The 19,881-nt window shown below is 46.2% G+C and overlaps 1 protein-coding gene across 10 annotated transcripts in view; it reads right to left on the bottom strand.

The window, feature by feature from the left end:
• Positions 1–19,881, bottom strand: part of KALRN (kalirin RhoGEF kinase) — a 694,375-nt gene that overhangs the window by 471,530 nt on the left and 202,964 nt on the right. The gene's annotated exons all lie outside the window — the stretch shown is intronic.

Below are 19,881 nucleotides of genomic sequence, written 5' to 3'. Positions count from 1 at the left end.
ACAGTGGCCATCTTGAAAACCAAAAAGTAATCAGGCTAAGTGAATCAAGATGTTGCCATACAACTTATTAAGTAGCAACCTTTATCTAAGCACTTGGACTTTAACTATAACTCCTAAGAAATGAAAGGGGGAAAAATGCAGGTCAAAATAGTTATAACATGTCAGTTTGGAAGAAATTCTATGTTTTGATAGTTAGGGGTATTTCCTTCCATCCTTCTTAGTTTATTTAACCTATGTATCTATTTTATAACTCAAAATAGATTTTGGTTAATTCACATTTTTATATAAATCCTGGTGTAGTATTACCTTAGGGTGTTTTGTTTAATTGCCTATTTCCCAGATAGCACTTGCTTTAACCACTGTGCATGCTGCATGACCCACAGATGTGTCCCACCACCCATCAGTCATTTAGAGCTACTGGAGGTAAGGCCACAATCGGACGATCTGAGCTGCAAAAGGAAACAAAGCCCCTTTTCAGGCTTCATTCTCAAGTCTCAACCAATGATAAGAACGTCACAGATGGTGAAGGAACCACAGCTCCTGTGATTGTGTGAATGTCTCAAGCATAGAGCAGCTTACTTAGGCTTCCCAAAACTCCCTGGGCAAGGAGACTCTTTCCATTTCTTGTTGTTGATACAAAAGACTAGACTCAATATGAGAGGATGCCTGAGTCTTTTGTTCCTCCTCAAATCCTGCACCCCAAAGAAAAGGAGTTGCCTCTTCTCCTTCTTTGACTCTTACTGAGTCGACAAATGGCGAGAGTCTTCCATAAATAATTTTCTCCGCCCCATCATCTGAAAGCAAAGTGACTCTTTCTTAATTTATGGAATTTTCTTCCCATTATAAGAGAAATACCTGCTAATTATAGAAAAGTTAAAATATTCAAAGATCTACATAAGAGATGCTAATGGTAAGAAGCTATGATACTCTGGTCTATTTCCTTCCTGTCTTTTTTGTGCATGTAATTTTCATACTGCATAGTGTTCTGCTTTTTACTGCAACACAGAATTTTTCCTCATACCTAAAATGCCTTCAAAACTATTACATTTAATGACGCATAGTCCATCTTATACCTATAGCATAACATAATCGTTCTCATTAGTTCTTTACAGAAAGGCATATCAACTTCTACGTCCATTAACCATGTGTGAGAGTTGCCCCCCCTTACTGTATCCTCATCAGCACTGGCCAATGAATTTTTTAAATCTCTGCCCATTTTCTAGGAAAAATATTGCATTACATTTAAATTTGCATTTCTTTGATTACTAGCTATAGCTTATTGGCCCATAAGTATTTCTCTGTGACTTACCCAATTAGTTCTTTTATCCATTTTTTATTGGACTTTACTGGCTTCTCTCATTGTTCTTAACTTTATTTGGCTTGACTCACATTTGCTGCATGCCCACTATGTCAGGCACTGCAAGGTAACCGTGGTCTTGCCTTTCTTTAGAGATGACCAGCTTCCTTGTTTACCTGGTCCCCGGGGTTCCACTGTTGTTACTGTAATTATGCTGACAGGAGAAATCTTCATCCCTAACGACAAACAGTCAATGTTGCCATCAAGAGCTGCAGTGTGACTATCCCAGTATCTAAATGTGGAGATCAGTAGCAGCCTACACACTATTAGCTAATAATCCCTGACAACCAAAAGTAGAAATCAGGCACTGATATTCTCTAGGAAATTCTCCCTAGCTCAGGAGATGGGGACAGACGCCCAGGGGCTGAGTGCTGAAAGCTAATCTAATTGGCATCTTTCTATGAAAACAGCCTAATCTCCCAAGGCACTCTGTATGTTTGGTTTCAAGGAAAGAGCATGGTTGGGGGAGGGAAAAGAACTTTTTACCAATGCTTATTCTATGCCAGGGCCTGGGGTCGGGCACTTGATACCCATTATTTCATTTTATCCTTAAATTAACTTATACACTTGGTCTGGTTATCTCCACGTAAGAAATAACGGAGGCACAGAATTGGCCTAAAGTCACATGACTACTCAGTGGATAAACAGAGAGACAAAACCAGGACTTTAAAGCCCATGCTCAGGTCACTATATCATATTATACCCTACCATTTGCCACTGCATGTGTTTTTGTAATTGAGGGTGGGGGTTACGAGTCCATGATGGGGATTAGGTTAGGGCGCTCACAGGAGCTGAGGGCAGCTAGGACAAGGCCTCCAAGTGTGTGTCCTCTATTCTGCCGTCTGTGAGAAATCACCAAATCACAGAAGCAAGAGAGCATGGCATATTGAAAAGTTCCCGCAGTTCCCTTTGTTCAGGCACATGGATAAGAGGCAGAGAGTGATGAGAGGGTGCTGCTCTAAGTGCTTTAGAGAGCCCTGTTCTGGGTTCTCACCCTCCTCTTGCATACCCTCCCCTTACCAGGGAACAAAGCAACTTGCCACCTACAGTCCACCCACCTTCTAAACTAAGCTCCTACTACCTAAAACCCTAAAATTCTCCACCCAAAAGACCCTTAACCTACTTCCTGGGCCCACATATACCTCTTTTCTGGGTCCAATCCCCCAAGGACAAGTAACACCACCAGTACGAGCACAGAGATGTGGCTAGAACGTGGATATGTGAGCTGGGGAGTCCACATGCTTGCAGGAAGACAGAGCTGGGCAGTGGGCAGGGAAGGGCGGTGACCATGGGCTAGGGGCCAGTCTCCTTGGATTGCCAAGTTCCAGCATGGAACTCAGAGCAGTCTAACAAATCTAAATGTGAAGTTGGCTTCCTAATTCGCTATGAAGATATATTTGTCAAAGTAGAGGGTAGATGTTTTATTTAGCAGTTCGTCAACTTGCTATATTACTTTTCAATATTTACACATAGGGTATGTGGGTTTCTGTTTGTACTCTTGCCCCGGGCATCACAACGTGAGAAGAAGGCCTTCCGAGAAGAGGCAGGAATGGAAGCAGACCTCAAATCAGGATGCATCTCATACCATGGCGGGAGCGCTGGATTTATCCTAAGGGCAGTGAGGAACCACTGAAGGGTGCCATTCAGGGAAGGAACCTGAACAGATGATTCGCAAGAATCTCCCTGCAGCTGTGCAGAGGGAAAGTAAATCGGGGTCAGCCAGCGGGAGTGGCCAGAGTGGAAGCAGAGAAGTCACCTCCTTTGGATCTTTGCTAAAATGGCTTCTACATGAGGGCCCCCTTGGGCCACCCTCTTCAAAGCTACAGCTGCCACTAGCACTCCCTACTGCCCTTCCCTTATTTACTTTTCTCCTTAGCACTTATTACCATCTGGATCATATAGTTTACTTATTCACTCCTAGTCCATCTTCCCTCACTGGAAAGTAACATCAGGGAGGGCAGGGATTTTTGTATTGATTTCACTGCTGGATCCCCAATGCCTAGTACAGTGCCTGGTGCATGTTAAGACTCAATAGACTGAGGTAGCACTTAAGGGCATGGCATCTAGAACCAACCTTTCTTGGCCTGAATCCTGCTTGGCTCCATCACTCACTTATTGAGGAACCTCGGGCAAGTTATGTTTAACCTCTATGTCTCAGCCCCTTTACTGTAAAACATGGATAAATGTGAATACAAATAACTACATTACAGGGTTACTTAAAGGTTACATTTGTTCATGCACATGAAGCATTTACAATGGTACTGGACACATAATCTGTACTTTGTAAGTCTCAGCTGCTAGAAGAGATGCCGTGGGTGTCCCACCAGGGCCCCTTTATTGACCACCACACCCAGCCTCCAGCTCTAAAAGTGTTGCAGCTAGCAGCTCACACCTGAGCCCATCTCTGGAGACTTTCCTTCAACTGATGGGTGACACCTCTCCAGGAGACACCTGGGCAGTGACAACCCCACACCAGGTCAGGGGGGTGGGAGGTCAGTGCCTTTCTATTACAAGGTGCCAAAGCTCTGCCCCTCTACTTCAAGGCAGAGTGACTATGAAGTGTGACTCACACTCCAGAGGCTTCTCATTCTCCCAGTCAGTCTCCAGCTAGACTTTATCTGAGACCACATCCTTGCTGGGTCTTTCCTCTTCCCTCCTCTGTTTCTCCAACTCCCCTAGAAGTTTTTCTGAAGAGAATGCCCTTAATAAATCATTTACACCCGAATCTCCATCTCAAGAAACACAGCCTCAAATATACATCTATGAATGTCCTACATACATGAAATTCTGAAGGCAATTTGATATGTGGTCTGGAAATTAAAAGAAACCCAGGCTGCCAATTTTGACTCAGGAATCATACAGCGCCCGGCACGAAGTAGGCATTCAATAATAATTTGCTGAATGAATACATTCAGGAACTGTGATAGATATGCACAGAAGTGAGTGAGCACCCAGTGAAAATGAGTAAGGTGAAAAGAAACTTCTGGAGTCAAAGATTGGATTTACGGGAATATCAGTGTTTAAGAGATGGGAGAAGAAAGTAGATGAGCCTGAGGAAAAAATGCAGAGAGGTTAGGGAAAACCAAGAGAGGAATGAAGTCAAAGAAATCAGGGAAGAGGGGGTTTCAAGGAGGAATTGCAGGGCCAAACACTGCAAAGAGGTAGGTCATTAACTGAGATCAGAACTGTTGCGTTTAGCAACGAAGAGGCCTTGGTCCCATTGGTCAGGACTGTTTCAGCATATTAGCCCAGACACTGGGTGGAGAGCAGAAGTAGTCTTCCTACTTGACCTCCGAGATGATTACCGGAAATGTCAAAGTAAGTCAACAGAGGTTGCTTTTGGTACACTCTCATCCCTGGCCCCATCTTCCCAACTCTGGAAACAGCCAGGGTCTGCACACGGCTCTTTGGCTGCCCAAGCCCCGGGGGGCTCCCCAGCCTGCCTCTTCCCCAAGCCTCCATGCCCCCAGACCTCTTTTCCTCTCATTGTGCTCCATGGAGAGCAGTTTGAGTAAACCAATTTACCCTGAAATATAACAGGTAGCCTTCCTTTTCCCTGGAGGTTATTTACCTTTTAAATGATATTTATTAGCCCAAATTAAATGTTCATGGGCAGAGTACTACTGCATTGTATATGGGGAGGATGGAAGCAGAGAAAGATGAAGTTTGAAGCAATAGGCCTTTAAATCCACTAAGGAGGGGAAAGGAGAGTGAGTGGCCCTCCCCATCTCCCACACCCCTTCTTTAGAGAGAGAACACATCCACTGCTCACTTCCTCCTGCCCCACTTGTTTCCCATCTGGGACTTGAAACCTGGACCCCCTCGGCCAGCTTCTCACCCTTTGTGACAAATTACAGCCCCTTCAAACTGCACAGTAAACTGTTTCATGAATTCTCCGGTGCCCTCAGGCCCAGGACATAAACGTATACTTTATGACTGATTGGATATTTCTTGTACTCAGTTGTAGACCATTTACTCTTTTGTTCATTACATGTTACTGGAGCTGTTTTCACCCAGCAAAGTTGTGCTATCTCATAAAAAGCATTTGCAGTACTTTATGCCAATGCTTCTCAAACTTTAGTGACTTTCATTATCACCTAGGACACTTGTTTAAAAATGCTGATTTCGGGAACCCTTGCAGATATTATGATGAAAATCAGTCTGTGATGAAACCTAGGAGGCTCCCCAGGTGCTCCAAAGACGATACCTTGACTCTCTTAGGTGTGACTTGTGGGAGTTTAGTGATAACTCACTTTGTCTAAATCACATTAGGATGGGCATTAAGAAATAGCAGGTAGCACACAGCCAAACAGGGCAATGTGTGCAAGGCACACCAACAGCCAAGCTCTATAGCAGCCTGTCAAACATGCTACCAGCTTTCTCTCTATATATCACCATGTTCTCTCAAATGGAGTAATTTACTGGAAGCACAGGCTTGGGAGGATTTCCGTCCTCGCAGTCCACTTCTCTGGTTCTTTTTGCAAAAACTCAGCTCCTCCTCTCTTGGCCTAGACAGGCTTTCCCTGAAAGGCCTGGCGGCTGCCTTCCCCAACATAGCAGTCTGTGCTCAACCAGACACCTGCTGGAGATGTGCCTCCCTAGGCTTCCCTCTCCTCTAAATTGCCGTTAAATCCTTATGGAGTTTCTGCTTCTTATCATACACCTGACCTGGCAGGCTTATCTAAAATATCTGGGCAAGTCCTGGGTTACCTCTGGGTCCCCCAGGCCCTGCCCACATCTGATGCCCCCAGAGTTGTCTCTTGATCCACGAGGCTGTGAACGCTGTAAGGGCTGTCCCAGGTCTGATTGGTACGGGTATAGAGGGTCTCAGTGGTGGGCGGTGAGGAACCAATGAATAGGCGTTTTACCACTGACCCTTCGCACTCCTGGTGGCCCCCCATGGCAAAGAGAAATCACAATTTAGCAGCACACTCTTGAACCCAGTCCCCCAAAATGGTTTCATTAGGCATGACTGTTACTGTTGCTTGTACCACATTCAAGTGTCTTTGGAGGAGGCTTAAACTCGCCATTCAAACCATTTCCAGCTCATTCACACACTCACATGATCTGTCTGCTTGTTGGCGTTTGGATCTGCTTCCTCTATCTTAGCTGCTCTTATTATCCCTGCCCTTATTCACACATTTGAAGACTCAATGCCTTTAGCTTGGGGGGCAGGGATTAAGATATGGATGCCTCAAGCTAAGGGTTGCTTTGGGGCCTGAACAGCAGGGCAGAGTACTGGTCAGGCCAGGGTTTCACCCTGGGTTATAGCCCTGGCCTCAGGAAGTCCCACTTCCTCCCAATCACTGCTCACTCAACTCCTCATCCCTGGCCAAGTGAAGCCCAGACCAGCCCTCTGCATTCCGTCCGGGCCACATCAGTGAACCACCCTAGATACCACCCATTCTCATCTGGCTATGGGGTCAGATTCAAATGCCACCTTCCCCCTCGGGTTTTCCCTGATCTCTTCAGGGAAAGATCGAGGGATCTCCCCCTCGCTAAACCAGACAACATGTCATACATGCCTCTCTCAACTGCCTTATTAGTTTCAATCTTGTATTAGATTTTGGCTTCTCATACCTCTATGCCTTCATGCTTGCCCACACCAACCCCATCTTTGCCTAGATAACTTCTACTCTAATTTCAAAGCTCAGCTCACATGTCTCTTTCTCCAAGAAGTCTTCCCTTCCTGATACATCTCCTCCCATCCCACTCCAACCTCACTGGGATAAAGGTTCTTCTCACATACCATAACCCTGTCCTTACTCTGCATGGCAGCTGTCGTATGTGGGGTTGGATCAATTTCTTTATCCCTCACAGGCATTTATGTGGCTTCAAAATGAGAGCCTAGTTATGAAGGTGCTTCATAAATAATATGGTGTCATGTAAATATATTGTATTACCCACTGATTCATTAATTTTATTCATCCAACAAATATTTACCGAGTCCCTACTCTGTAGCTGGCCTAGTGCTAGGCACTAGCAATATAAATGTGGACAAGACAGAAACATGAAGGTTACATTCTATCGGGAGAGATGGACACAAGACAGTAGCTAGATAAGGAGAATAAATACAAGTTGTGAGAAGTCTTAAGAAATTATCAGGTGGTCCGGACAGGCCACTATGAAGAGCTGACATTTAGGCAGAGAACAAAACTATGAGAAGGAGCTAGTTAAGGAAATGCTGTAGAAAGAATAACGCAGGCAGTAGCAACAGCCTGTGCAAAGGTCCTGAGGTGGAAAAAAGCCTGTGTGCTGGCTGCTCCTCCATTACAAGGGAGGAAGCAGAGGCAGTGAAGTTCCGTAAGGAAGCAGGAGACCAGCAGCCAGATCTAGGTTGGAGCTCTAAATCTGGGGAGCTCAAAAAACTCAAGCTGGAGAGAAATATAAAATGGGAGCCAAACTAATGAAACAGAGCAGCTGTTTTTGATAAAAATGGGACATACACCTACTAATGATAACAGCTAATTTCACTGAGCACATGAGAATCTCTGTGTGCCAAGCATTATGTATGCATTATCTTATTTATTCCTCACATGAACCTCACAAGTAGCTGCTATTGCTTTCCCACCCTATGGTTAAGGAAGCTGCGGCTCAAAGAAGTTGAATAAGTTGCTTAAAGTCACCAGAAAGAGCCAAAATCAGTATCTGAATCTGCTCTGTTTGATTGCTATATCTGCCACGCTACCTTGACTCAGAGAGACAAAAGACAACTTGAGCTTGAAGCAACTTTAATGCTTCCTCCTGGGAATCCTTCGCTTGCTGCCTTCCGCTCTAAAGTGAAGGATTCGCAGGAGTATGCATCAAAGTTGCTTCAGGTTCAAGCTGTCTTTGTCTCTCTCTTTTTAGAGTTGAGGGCAGCACGTTCCCAAGCAAGAAAGTGATTTGCTCAGGGTCACACAGTTTGGGTGGATGTTTTGGCCATCTGCGCGAGACATCCCGCTGTCAGTCTCCCTGCTTCCAGTCTTCCAGTAGCCACAAGAACTCTGGAAATGAGAGGAAGAAAAATTCTCCCTTACATCCGATAATCTGAGTTGGAGGTCCAGGGTACCCTGTGTTGAGTACTAAAGCCCCTTCCCAGGAATGAGGGCCAGCCTGAGGCTGCCTTCCACTGTGCTCTAACAGCAGGGGGATGGCCTAACCTCATGTGTCCCAGCTTCTGGCATGCCACCCAAGATTTAGCCTGTATCTATCAATGTCCAGCAGTTTCTCACTTGAAACAGCTCCTGGAAAAAATATAACATCAAACCATCCTGATGGCAGGTGGAGGAGCAGAGATCTACAATGAGCACCACACCAACAGACCTAGCGAAAGGGCAACAAGGGTTTGTGCTTAGCAAGTACCACTGGGGGCTGCTCGGTTGGTGCAAGTTGTGGGGTACAGGGTGTCACCAGTATAGGGTGTCAGAATCCTAGTGTTGGGACCCAGGAGGGCCCAGTGCTTGGGCTATGATGAAGCAGAAGCAATTTTCAAATCAGACCTACTCACTAAGTTGTCCAGGGAAGGTGAGAAGTTAACACTGTGGTAGGGAGCTAGACTGGTCACTGAGCAGTGGATGACAAAAAGGAACGACAAGGTTTAAGTGAAGGACTTCTTGTGTAAATGCAGCAACATGGGCCCTGCCACACATAGCTCTGTCCCCACAAGTGGAGGCCAACCAGCATCGCAAGATAATTTGGAAGGATGATTGGGGAGGTCTTTCCCATGCTGCATGGACAGCCTTTAATACCTGGGGACAGTTCTCCATGAACATAAAGAAACCAGCAAAGGGAGGAAGAAAGAGCAGCCCCAATGAGTCATCCACTGCAGCCTTTTCCCTTGAACTCCGCTGTGCCTGTGTCTCCCTAAAAATCATTTCATGGGCTGAGTTCTCCATTCTGAATTTGAGCAGAAAGAAAGGTCTCTGGAGCTCTGAGAAGGGAAAGATGCCCCTGACCTATCTGTGTCAAGAGTTCTCATGCCATCCTTAGGCTGTAGAGAGTCTCTGGCTATAGGATCTAGATTTCCTTTCAATTCTTCGTCCATCGCTCTGACCAGGGTTAACGTTTTCTACCCCTCACTGTTCCTCTAATAGCAGCCCTCTGCAGATTGCCCCAAAGCACACCGCACCCACTTTCTTAAACAACCAGAAATCAGCGGGTGTTAAAGAAAAGTGCTAAAGACACATTAGCACCTGCTTTAAAGTTTCTAATTGGTATAATCAGAAGCAGTAAAAAGAACATTGGAGGAGACAAGTGCCTTACTGAGAAATGAGCCACTCTCTAGGGAACGCTGTGTGGTGAAGGAGTGTTTGCTGGCATGGACGGTTCTCAAACTCGCCCTTCACAGCGGGCAGGGCTCCTGGATGGCTGGGTGGTGGACAGGTGGGAGAGAGGAGCTCCGAGAGGTGGCAGGACCCCCCGGCCTGTTGTGGACCTCTCTTGGCTGGCTCACAGGTGACTGTCCACTACCAGCTGGCTTTCTGTCAGATTCTCAGAATCCACGTCAATCCAACCAGAGGTTTTTGTTTTAGTTTCTTATTTTTTGTTTGTTTCTTGGTTTTTGGTTTTTGTCTGTTTTACTGGAAGACACTCTGTCCACTTTCCCAGGTTAGGATTATTCCACGGAATTTGTGTCTTTTCTACCCATTTAACAACACATCTTTTACACCTGCACCTCTGACCTGTGATGCCAGGGCTGGGGGGCAAAGGTCAAAGGTGATGCTTTGTCTTAAATCAAAGCCTAAATTCTTCCCCTGGAAAGCAAGGAGACTGACTAACTGGTCTCGAGTTGGACTCAGTTGTGTTTAAAAGTTCCCTGGTGGTTTGAATGCACATCCGCAGCTAAGCCACTACTACAGCGAAGATTCTGCAGATGTGCCTGCCGGTTTCCAGGTCTAGGAGCTCCCCCTGGCCATTCCCCCAGGCTCAGTTCTCCCAGAAGCAAACCCAAGTCAAAGCCTCACAATGGAGACCAAATGAAGAAGGTTGCCATTTTCCACCTCTTTAAAGCCTGTTGCTTAATTCCACTCAAATGAAGCTGTTTAATCAAACAAACAATGCTGATCGCAAATGTGCCCAGAGCAAGGAAATGACTGATTCCCTGTCTTCCCCTCTCTGCCACCCCACCCCCACCTCCAGGGCTTAGTAAAGTACTGAATAGCACAGACGCAGGCTCCGTGATTACTCCAAGCATCCCCAGGTGTGGCCATAAAACGATAGGTCTAGTGGCCTAAGAAACACACCAGGACCTCTGTATTTGCATATTGACGTGTCCGAGATGCCACCTTTAAAACACTTTCTAAAAAGTCAAACCTGCTCAGATACTCAAAAGAGCATGCCATAGGCGGAAAGGAGCTCCCAAAGAGAGTTCCAGAAATGGCACGGGTGACAGCAGGACCAAAGTGATAGTACACAGCCTTCCAAAGGATGGTTGCCTCAGCGGGGCCAGCCAGGGTTCGCTGCATAAACCCTGGTGTCCTTGCTAATCAGCAGGTCACCTGGCCATCTCGCAGGCTCTGCAACATAACTTCCATTCGCCAAAGGAAGAGTCCCTGTTTTCTAAATCAGACTGGCTTGGGGGCAGGGCACTTGGAAGGAGCTACTCTTGGCTGTGGGGAGAGGAGCTTAGAAACTCCTAGGGAAGGACAGAACAATTGCTCCTAGAAGTCTGGGGCTGGCTGGCCAGAGAGGGAAGGCGGCAGAGGGGCACGTTCAGGGAGGCTGGGATGGAAACTGACATATCACTTTCCCGACAGCAGCCTCCTGCCCCATTTCCCACCCTGCCCCCACAGAGCTGTCCGTCCCTTCCTTCTGGGGCATGCAGAACATGAGGCAGAAACAAAACAGAAACCAAAGCAGCAGAGGGAAAGAAGGAGCAAACTGGAAACTGAAACCACCACTTTTCCACACAGCCCTCCCCTGTTCCTGTCCCCCCAAGACAAACTCCAGGGCCGTGCTCCTCAGGCCGTCTCCACAGCCCCTTCTTTCCCCCATAGTCAGGCTGGTTGCAAAACAGTTATCTTTTAACTGGGGGGGGGGGGGAAGTCATTATGGTCACTGCTCATACATCTATGAGGAGTAAACCGAAGATCAAGTCCACCTTCCTTCTAACCAAAGTGCCTCCGTCACCCCAACAGAAGACAGAAGGAGCTTTTCCCAAACAGGGAGAAAGAGAAGAGAGGGGGCCCAAGCAGGGCTGCGAAGGTGGGGCCAGGGCCGCTCCCGCCCACCAGGGGACAGAGCAGTGACTCTTCCTTGCTCACCCTAGTCCCTGTTGCTCTCACCCCTCCTCCCCCTCCTCCTACTTCTCCCCACCCTCGCACGGGGTCCCCCCCTCTCCTCTCGGGCTCTGGTTTCCTGGCAGAGCAGGTGGAATCCTCATTAATAAACCACACGTTTCCTCTAGGAAACAGTCTTGGGTCAAGTTGCACCTGTGCCCACCTTTACTCCTCCCCCTCCCCCTCCTCCTGCTCAAGTAATGGTGCTTTCTTGAAAGCCCAGCACTATTTGCCTACAGCACAGGCAGACACATGCCCAAACACACCCACCAACACAGACCCCCTCAGCTACCCCTCACACAGTCACCCCTGCATGCCCACCGGGCTTCACCAACACAGGAGCTCTCCTTCCCAGGGGGCAGGAGGCCATCATCCTGCAGCCAGCACTCCTTCCCTCAGGCACCAGGCCAGGGTTGCCCTGGCCAAGGGCTCTGCCGAGGTCCCCATGACGTATGTGGAAGAAAAACCCTGTGACGGCTCAGGCACAAGTGGGGAGGCTGAGAGCAGCACCGGAGGCTACAGCCAGCCACACAGAGGTAACCTGAGGGAGGGGGATATGTTTCCAATTGGGAACTAAACAGGCAGGGCTCCAATGGGTCTTTGTTCCCACCTGCAGCCAGCTCAGAGGCTCGGGAAGCTCATGTGTGTGTGGAACAATCCTCTGTTTATGACCGTGGGGAGTTCCTGACCTCCAGCGCATGCTGCTCTGGGGGCCACCTGCTGTCCCACAGGCTCTGTCCATGTCAGGGGGCAGCGCTGTGTTGCAGCAACTGGTCCCAGCAACATCACTGGCCAGCTGGGCAGCCTTGGGCAGGTCCTGGCACTCTCTGGACAGCCCTTCACCCTTTCAAAGTGAAGGGGTTGGCTTGGCTGATCGCTACAGTCCCTCCTGCCTCCAGCTCCCAGATTCTAATCTACCTGCTTCTTTAAAAATCCAGGTCAGATTTTATGTCCAATCAGTTTTCTCTGGTTAAGTCCATTTACCTGGTCTGCCTGTTGAACCACTGCCTTGAAAACCTTCAATTTTGTCTTCTCCAGTAGATCCTGGAAACTCAAACAGACTGTAAGCCTTCCTAAGGGCAAGAACTGGGTTCCCCCTCATTAGCCTATGCATTCAGGGGCAGCGTGGAAAAGCTAGAGGATTATTGGATCCTTCTCTGAATTGGTGCATAGGTAAGAGCTAAACAGTCCTGTGTATGTGCAGAATGAACTCTAGACCAATTTGCAGGCATCGTAGTGGAACACCCACCATCGTGAGGGCTGGGTGAGGGACAGGAGCAATTCTGGCCTTCTTCCACATCCAAAACAGGGAGTTTCCCTTCAGCAAATGGGTTGGAGGCCTGAGTTTCATACAGAGGAAAACAGCCTCCCCTGGGGAGATGAGTGTACATTCCCTTCCCGGGAAGGGAGCTGGGGCAGAGGGGCACATCACAGCACTAGGCTGAGACCTTGCCTCAGGCACCAGGCCAAGAGGAGTTTCTATGCAAAACCTGGCACATGAATTACTAGCGTTGTGAGCAGATGAAATTCCAGCTTAAAATGGCATGGAACAGTCTAAGACGAGATGGAGAACAACATGGGTTTGGGGGTTTTGAGTAGCTCTCAAAACCAAGGCTGGTCCTTGTCTGACCTAGAATGAGATGGGGTGGGGAGAGGGGGAGGCTCTGAGAGGAAAGAGCATGGCCATCAGGACACACATGCGGCTATGTCAGTAAATCATCCAGAAAACATTTGTCCTAGCTGAGTCACCACGGCTCTGACAAAGTGCTCCTGTCTGGGTTCCCGGAGAAGCAGGGCTGGTTGTCACACTTGCTCAGTTTGGAAACAGGCATACTCCTTGGTGAGACAAAGTCCACTTCCGGTTCCCTGGCATGCTCCATCTTCTGGCCAAGGGCTCTGCCTTCTCTCTGCCATAAAGCCAGTCCGCCTGCCTGGTGGGTACTGCCTGTGGGTCCAGCCCCTTACACAGGAAAGAGGACATCCTAAAGGAAACCTGCATCTACCCTCACTGACTCCATGTCTGGAAGACAGAACCTGGCACTGGCCCTGAGGGTTCTGGGCATGAGACACTACCCTGTCCCCTTAGTGAGCTCCCAGTGTAATGGAATCCAGCCAACTTGTGAGGCACTGCTCTGCAAACTCACCCACCAAACAAGACCCGCCATCTCTGCCCTCAAGAGGCCAACTACCCATCAAGGAGGAAGGTTTGTTGTGGACAGGCAGAACTCAGAGAAGAGACAGGGCCCATCATCACTTTCTGATGAGTTTCCCAGATTCCAAAGTCGTTTTCAAGTTTTGTTCAAATTATGTGTTCTGCTTAAGTGATGGATGCTGAACTTTCAAGAAAGAAATACTTAAGAAGTTTTGTTGTTATTTTTTTTTAGTCTAAAGCAATCCAAGAAGAGATGAGATGGAATGGAACAGGCAAGAGTTCTTCCTTTACTAAAAGTGACAGTGGCAAGCCGGTCCGGAAATTTTTTGCAACTAGTGAACGTATTCACTGGGGTTATACTCTCAGCCACAAAAAGGCCTAGGTAGTGGTGTTTGTCTTGTTCTCATATTCTATGTTCAGAGATAGGAAACTGTCTAAAAGGGAAGGTTTGAAAAGACAAATGAAGACTTTTATCTTTAATAAAATAATAATAATGTTTGGACTGATGAAAATAGCGAAGGGGACAGTAGAAATTGCAAGAGATAACTATGCTTGGCTCACAGTGACTTCAATCTACCTAAGACTCAAAAACAGACCAATAAGAAGGATTTTTTTAATTTGAAAAAAAAATTTGACTTCATAAAAGAAAATTAAGAATTGGTATAGATATACCACATTATTTAGGCATTCCCCCCCAAAAAACCATAAAATTCCCAGCTTCTATATACCCAAGTTAAATATTTCCACAAATGTTGTTTTATTAAATATTTATTAACAGTTCTCTGAGAAAGATGATATTAAATCCATTTTAGTAGTTGGAAAAATAATTTTGTTACTTAGTGCTTACTTAATTTTCCGTGTTTAAATAAAATTTTGAAAATGTAAAGCCTGAAAAAAAAATGTAAACCCTAGAAAATCCAAGGTCTAATGAGGAGAAAGCAGAATATTACCATTGAGAGCCTCTAACAAAACCCATCTGTGTCCTTGGGTAGCTGAGCAGAGGTACTCCACCACTTGGTGGCAGCATACCTAACTTACCAGCATGTATATAATAAAGGCAATCTCTCTACAAAACTAGTTTTATAACATAAAATGTCAGTACCCAACATATGCCTAAAAATGTACACAACCTCAAACACCAGTGAAGGGCATACAATAAGACCTAACCAATGACAGGTGAAGCAAGAAATATAAAACTTGTCAAAAACAATCATATTGTAGAGAAGGGAAAAACCGCTCCCAATCTGGAACCCGATAAGTGAAAAATACAACCTTCTTCCCCAGCTCTAGCCTGTCTCTCCAGTATCTATATTCGGTTAGCTCCCTTATTTCCAACATTGACAAATAAATCAGAACTAAATTTAAATCATCCTGATCCTCTAACGTGAATTCCAGAAAAAACCTGAATGTCCTGGAACTTATTTCACCTCACATGTTGAAATGTACCTAATCAAGGCGGCACCAGAAATGTCAGCTTCCCAACCAGCCTGCAGTTGGTGAGCCATAAGCTGCAGCAGCCTAAGGCAGAAAACGCAGGGCCACACCTAAGCTTTAGAGGCTCATTCAACATTGCTACCCAGAGACAAACTCCAAGGAGACCTAACTTGGAAGGCAGATAAGGACCTCAGTGGAGAGGAGCACAGAGGAGGCTAACAACCACTCCGAGCCAAGCCAAGAACTGACGGCACAACCAGCAAACAAGCTGAAACACATACAAAGGCAAAACTAAAAACTCACTGTGGGCAAAAAGCAATGAAGTCCTTCTAGATTTCATGTCAGATCCAAACTTTAATGTATGCTTCCCATTAAGAGGCCTATTAGTTCAGGAAAATGAAAAGAATCCTGACCTGAGAGACCCCCAAAGGGCAGGCCCTGTGACGAACTCCTTTACTTTTTTCGAATCCAGGATCAGGCTTAGGTGGGTAACACATGGTACTACATTACAGTTTCTTGATGATGGTAATAACAATGGTTGTACTTTGGGGCCTGGTTATTGATGAGCAAATAAACAAATTCGGAGAAATGTCAAGACTTGGAAGTCTAAGGCAAGGCATATTGGAAATATAAATTAGGAAATTTGGAAAGCAATTTGGCAATGTGAATCACCAGCCTTAAAAAAAAAAAAAAAAGTCTATGATTGCCACAAATCTATCCCAAAGAAACCATCTAAAAAAGTAGACAAAGGTTTATACACAAAGGTGTTTACTGGGAGTTACATATAGTGATGAAATTTTGAAGATGACTTAGATGTTTAAGGACAGCATTAACTAAAATATGGTGCATCCCAAGACACACTATTATGCATAAAAGTGTTTAATGTTAAGAAAATATTCTCATGGTATAATGCAAAGTGGAATAAAACAAGAAGGAAAATTAAATAAGCAACATAATTCAATTCTGTTTTTTGTAAGTTCTGAATAAAAGGAAGGAAATATGTCAATATATTGTTGTTCTCTCTACATGGTAGAGTTATAAGTATTTAATTCTTTAGATTTTTCTGCACTTATTTTCTATAATAAAGAAATGGTTTTCTAATTAATAAAAGAGGTCAAGACTCTATCACACTACTAGGCATACATGTTAACTCATTCCGTATTTCTTGCAAGTCTGCTCGGTGTTTCTGACCTCACTGCTGTCACTGATAATCCTGCTAGCTCTATCCCAACCTTAGCTATCTCCCTGAGCCTGACTTTGACAAAGCAGTACTAGGGGCAAGGAAGGACAGGTGGCAAAACAAGGCCTCTGCTTTCCAGCAAGGGAAGGGAAAGATCTGCTCTTTACTTGGCCCCTTCTGAGTGCCAAGTCCTGAGCTGGGCTCTGTCCATGGGTTCTTGTGTAATCCTCACCACTGTTGTGCTCAGTAATCCTTTTACGCCTAGCTTACAGGTGAGGACATTTGTCAGCAGCCATGCACATTTTTTTCTCCTAGAACAGCAGTTTCTGGGTTCAGGGGCGCCTGGGTGGCTCAGTTGTTAAGCGTCTGCCTTCGGCTCAGGTCATGGTTCCAGGGTCCTGGGATCAAGCCCCACATCGGGCTCCTTGCTCCGCGGGAAGCCTGCTTCTCCCTCTCCCACTCCCCCCTGCTAGTGTTCCCTCTCTCTCAAATGAATAAAATCTTAAAAAAAAAAAAAGAAGTTTCTGGGTTCATTATTCTTGGGCTGGAACCCCCTGCCTCATTTCCAGGATCAGTCCTTTCCCTCGAGCTCACTTGTCCTTCTCTGCTAGTCCACTACTGTTAACTCCACTCCCACCGACTCCACATCCCTTCCAAGGGTTACATTGAAGATGCCTGAGCAAGACAAACAACATTCCTCTCTCCATCAGGAATGCTTTGTCCAATGCTGGGTCCTTGATTTATCACCTAAAGGCATTCACTGGTTCCTGGAATAACCAGGCCTGCTTCCCATAGCTACTTCATGACCACATGGTTTCCGCCTCTCATCATCCAGGTTATTGTTCTCCAGGGAATCACAAATGCTACATCACCAATGTAGACACAAACGTGTCTACGTTTGAAGTATCATGGCTAGCTCTGCCTCCGCCACACACAGAGTTGCTTTTCACAGGGCTTCCATGAGCCCCTCTGGCCCTGTAGCCCCAACAGGGCTGTGCTGGCCAGACCTGCCAAGTCCAGCGCTGGCATGGTCAGGGAAGTGGACCAGCTTCAAAATGCATATCAGCAGAACGCTAATGCCAGGATGGTGCTTCTGCCACCAGAGTAGCACACAAGATGAGCTGGAAAGGTGGCTGAGTGAAAGAAAGGGCCCAAGGAAACTGAACGGGACTACCATCTTTAGAGTACAATAGAGACCAGGCTTCATGTGCATGGTCCCTGCCACTGACAATTTTTTACTCATCTCTTAAATAGTTTCTATGGTCTTAAGTGCTTCTGTTTTTTTCACTCTATCTCTTGGTGTTATTTGGTCACTACAGCCTAGTTGACTATCATCCACAGATGAGCATAAATGAGGAGCATTCACATGTCTATAACTGAAGAAAAACACCTGGGGGAGAAAGTCTGAGGCACCCTCCACAGTCACCTCCATTGTCCTGCACATCCACGCTCACCATGGCTGCCTTAACCAGCAGAAATCCAGGCGTGAGGCAATTGCCATCTGCATTCCTCCACCTGTACCCTCACACTTAGAACCCAAAGAGAAGCTTAGAGAAAGCAGGTTTGATGCACAGATCATGGCTGCCCACCAACATTACACCTGTCTGCCCCCTCATCTCCTTACCACTCTCTTCCATTGTCCTGTTCCAACCCAATCCTTGGCCTATCCTGCAGCATCGACCTTCCTACTATCCCCAGATCTGTCCCCTGCACTCCATCACCATGGCTTCTTTCACTCTGGCTCCTTATCTCTTCAGTGGATAACATTTCAAGCTCTGGTACTAGAGCATCTAGCTCTAAGTTATAATAGCTGTGTGTCCATAGGCAAGTTACCTAACGTCTTGGAGCTTTAGGCTTCAGTCCCCTCATATGTAAAAGAGGAATAATCATGCCCACCTCAACATGCTGTGAGAATTAAGTTATGCATGCAGAATAGTTCAATAATGTAGTTCAATAAGGCAGGTTAAAGATAATAATAATGGTTAGCATTTATTTATTACTTTAGATCAGTTCCAGAGGTTGGATGCATTAAGTGCTTTTTCCCCACTCAAAATCACACTTGAGAATTCATCCATCCTGCTGAATATCACAGTAGTTCAAAAAAGCTAGTTGTTTCTGGGGGACATAAGGGGGATCAGAGTGAGGAGGGGCCATAGGCAGCTTTAAAAGCAGACGTGATATTTTGCTTCTGAAGTTGGGGGGTGTTGGGTGTTCATTTCATTATTATGCTTCATAACTTACATATACATTATATCTATTCCTTAATATGTAGCAAATACTACTAGATATGTATGTGTATATATTATTATTATTATCATTATTCTCCTTTAGGAGACAGACCAAGAAGTAGTGATCACCTGGGTGCTACAGAGAGATTGCTAGATAATTTCTTTACAACACTCTCATGAGATGGGCATGCTTTTCCTAAATTAAAAGTCAGAATATTGGACGACAAATGTTGAGTAACATGCCCAAGGTTTCATCCCATGCCAAATATCTTCCATTTGCCCCTCCAAATCCATTCTCCATCCTCTCCCCTCAACCTGACACCCTGGGAGACTGACTCACACGGACTGCATCAATGGGCTCCCTGTCACCGGCTCTGGCTGACTTCAGTCAATGACAAACACTGACAGGAGGTGAGAGAACGGGAGGACAGTGAAGTAAGAATATAGCTTCCCCTCCCACCTCCCACCCCCCCCCGCCATCATGGCGTCACCCAAGGCCACAGCTCCTGGCAGGCAGCCCTCTCACACAGCCATCTCTCTCCACATTCTGGGAACGCTCCTCACCTTGCTCCTTCAGGCCTAGAAGTAGTAACATCTCCCCTCCCTGCAGTTTCTAGCCCCAGGATAACTTGGGAATCCAAATCTTGCTGGTTTCCCTGTTCCCTGCCTGAATGATTGCAGACTGTGCCTTCGTTAAACTCTTCTCAGATCACCCAGGTTGAGTGGCCATGTGCTTCCTTACTGAGAAGTGGCAGAGCTGGGATCTGAACCTCAGCATGTTTTGTCTATCCTAGGATGCCTCTCTTCCCTTCCCTGTGAAGATCTGCACAGCTCCAAGGAAAGTGATCACTAAAGAGGGTAGTTACGGGTGTGATTTTACATTCCTTAGCAGCAGAGTAGAATACTATCTGCTCTTCAGGACTTGTGTTACACACAACTTAACAACAGGGACACTCAACTGCTATTGCTCAAATTTCTGTAGAACCTGGGAACTGTAATAGAAATTATAAATCCTCTATACATAAGCAACAAAATAAATTTAAAATGAATGTGAAAAGGTGTAAGTTGTAGGCCAATGTTCTCATTGGTCCTATTTTCTGGATCTTCTATCAGTACTCCCCATATCCTCCTTTAGTTGATGATCCCAGAACAAAGCACAGGATGCCAACAACATATCTCAACAGGCCCTTGGAATAAGACACACTCAGTGATGACAGTTTGGATAGCTTGGGCTCTCGGAGGCTGAGCATAGTGGGAGGAAACCCTTGCAG

The sequence above is a fragment of the Eumetopias jubatus genome, unplaced genomic scaffold, assembly GCF_037043125.1.
Source record: "Eumetopias jubatus isolate StellerSeaLion01/CBP00866 unplaced genomic scaffold, mEumJub1_p1.0 scaffold_1, whole genome shotgun sequence".
NCBI lineage: Eukaryota > Metazoa > Chordata > Mammalia > Carnivora > Otariidae > Eumetopias > Eumetopias jubatus.
This window is presented reverse-complemented; position numbering and strand designations above follow the sequence as displayed.